We start from the raw sequence: 3601 nt of genomic DNA on the forward strand, positions 1-3601 counted from the left end.
TCCATAAATCAGAGTTTTCTTGAAAGACTTGTATGAAAGGGATAAAGAGCACAATAATAACATAGCTTGATCTTCATCATCAATCTAAACCTTAACATTCTTTAAATCATTCAAAAGAGTTATAAATTGAATGATGTGACCTCTAAGGTGCTCACCTTCATCTATACAAAACTTGTATAGTCGTTGTTTCAACACTAATCGGTTAGTAACAGGCTTTGTCGTGCAAAAGGTTTAACATTTTTTGTAAGGCAGAAGCCGTTTTCTCCATCAACATCACTTACAATACGCTATTCGTGAGGCACAACTAAATTGCAGATAGGGCCTTCTCATCACGCTCTTCCCATTTTGACTAATATAGATTATCGTACTTTTCTTGGTAATTACCTTTTTCAAACCATTCTAAACTAAAATTGTTGTCATCCGAACTCGCCATAGATTAAAATTTGTGATGCCAATTTCTCAATGTCGAACCTTATTGTTTCCATCTTTGAATGAGTTGAATGAGAAAATCAAGCCAAGCTCTTATACCAATTTGTTGGGGATAAATTCGTGTAAGCAACGAACAAGAAAAATAACGAAGAAATTGAAAAGATCGAACGCAAATTTTAAGTGGAAAAACACCTCCGAAGAGGATAAAAAACTACAAGCAAAGATAATTTCACTAAATCAACAAAAATAAAGAGTAAACAAATGGAGATAGAAACTGAACCCGGAACCTGAAAATAAGAATCCTCAAAACTTAAACACAAAATTCCTGAAAGCTTGTAAAAACTAATACTTAAATGTATTATGGGTTAATCTTTCTAGGGTAAAAAAATCCTATTTATAGGTTAAATTCTTAGGTTAAATAATCTTAAACTAATATACACTAATTAAAATTTGTTTGGGACAAATAATCAGAATGTGACTATGTCACACTCTAAATATAGAGGGTTAATTGTAATAAATAAGTAAGAACTAAGCCTTAGACTTGATGGTTAAGTAGATTGTACATTCCTTAAAAGTCCTAGGATCAAACCACACCTCTTCCATTTTTCCTTTTAAATTTTCAGCAACCTAGGTTAAAAAGTCACACTAAAATAAATATTATTTAAAGTAAAAATTGAACAAGATTTGGGAAGCAGCCTAAATGATTAAAAATGACAGTCTCCACCTAGAAAACCAAGTTCAAGCCACACCTTTGCCAAATCTCATTTTCCTTTTAATTCCACCCAAAATTTGGAGAAGTTACCCTTGCTGCCCTTAGGGTTTACAAACCTTAGCTATTTAGTCGTTCCTACTCTTATTTGGATTAGAATAACAATCTTTTCACAATTTTAGTAAAATTTCTTTTCATCCTCTATTTATTTCATCCTCTTTTCTTTTCCTCTCTCATTAGTACAACATATTTCCATTATTGAATTATCAATTATTTTCTTCCTCATATAAAATCAATCTCGTATATTGATTTCTTAACAGTGTTAGAGTAATTGTCAAATAGCAATATTAATTCTCGTTAAAAGTTTGATAAGTACATCTCGTCCCTATAATTAAATCTTGAAATTTCATAGTATTCTTGTTTGAAACTAATCCTTCACTCGATCTAATCAAACTTTTGACAAATTTTGCCAAAACTTTCGACAAATCATGCCAAAACTTTCGACAAATCTTGATTAATCTTGAATTAAAGTATTAATTCATGTGTAATTTTTGTTTGAAGGACCCGTTTTAGGTACATCAGGCCAGATTTAAACGTGAGGGACGTTATTTGAGATCCTGGTGAAAGGTATGTGCTCTTTTACAAGTGAATCGTAGGAAAATCGTGCATAGGATAGGGCCATATGGTTATGTTCCTCTAAAACCCTAGGAAATTCGATTCTCATAAGGTTTGCCACATGGCCATGTCTCCCCTAAAGCCCAGTTTTGCATGATCCACACAGCCACAGTTGGCCACACGGTCTAGCCACACGATTGTGTAATCCCTCCACACGGTCCGAGCACACGGCCGTGTGTCCTCTGTTTCTCAAATTTTATAGTTTTACCTAGAAATTTATGTTTTATTCAATTTGGTCCCTAAATGGTTTCCGAACTATTTTTAGTATTTTATTTTATTTAATTAAGTCCTTGATAATATGAATAATGTTAGAATCTATGACTAATTGGTTGAATTAATGTTGTATATAATTTCATGAAGTATGAATGATATATAAATTTATTGTATTTGTATTTGTTATTGAATATACAACCTACCTTATGTTACCATTAAAACTGAACACATGATAAGCATGCCTTTTACTGTTGAATCCATCTATTATAGGCATATTATTTTCCACTGAATCAAATTATTGTAAGCATAATGAATTCTATTATAATATTCTGTTAAAAGCATATTAAATGCTATTGTATTGATCTTTTTTGAACATGTCATATTGCAATTCATAGGGTGAGACGATATGAACGGAGGCAGTTGAGTAGTTTATTTGAACCGTTGATTGGTTTATCCGCACCATTTGAGTGGTTTAACCACATCGTACTAGTAGCTTTAATCTGCAAACATGTTGTGTATCCACAATCCACTGACAGCTTGTCAGCAAAAACAATTTATTATAAACCTCAGTGGTCCATCCACCATTTTTATTACTAGTGGTTATCTACAACGAGTGGTTTATCCAAAATGATTAGTGATTTATTCATAACACGGTGTAAAGGCAGGGGCAAAGTTAGAATAATCTTTTAGGGGGGCCGAATAAAATTTTAATTTTTTATAGTCTATATTTTTATAATTTTTAAAGGAGTAAATTGAATTCTTATAATTTTAGGGGGCCAACCTTTATTAATTTAAAATTTTTAAAAAATTTAAAGGCTTAAATAACAGTTTTGCATTTTAAGGGGGCTGAGGCCCATGCCAGCCCCCTTTAGATTCGCCACTGTGTAAAGGTAAGGAGTTCTGGGGAACTTTTACTATGGTGTATAGCGGTGGGGTAGGACCTTTTTTTGATAGTTGAAATCACATTGCATTCATAAGTATATTCATATTGGTGAACATTGAGCTTTTGAGAAAATGAGTTGAACTGAATGATTGATATTTTCTATTACTAATCAATTGTGAATTATTATATGGGTTGACTATTCTGCTTGTTTTATCTATTGTTTACACCGGTTTCCTTGTAACTAAACTCACATTAAGCTTCATGGCTCACTCCCCTTTTGTTTTCTCATCTTTACAGACAACTCACCAGGTTAGGACGTAGACTCAGCATATAGAGGGTTCGACTTGGATAAATTTTTATTAAGAAGTATTTTAGATTATCTATTTGAAACTTCATTTATTTTGGAAATTGTATCGCTTATTTGAATTGTGACATGAGACTTCTATTTTGGGTTTAATTAAACATGCATGTTATTTAATTTGGACTATCGAATTTTATTTATCTAAAATTAAGTTGAATATCACTTTTCCATTGCTAAATTTAATTAGAACTTGAGTAATAAATAGATTGGCAATAAACGAGGTGTTCAAAGGTAAACTATGTACATAATTTTGTAAATTTAAATGGTTTCCTTTTAACTCGTAAGTTTTTTTTTTCCAAAAAAGACTAAGTTTTCTACTAAAAACAAACTA

Source organism: Gossypium hirsutum, chromosome A04 (assembly GCF_007990345.1).
Source record: "Gossypium hirsutum isolate 1008001.06 chromosome A04, Gossypium_hirsutum_v2.1, whole genome shotgun sequence".
Taxonomy (NCBI): domain Eukaryota; kingdom Viridiplantae; phylum Streptophyta; class Magnoliopsida; order Malvales; family Malvaceae; genus Gossypium; species Gossypium hirsutum.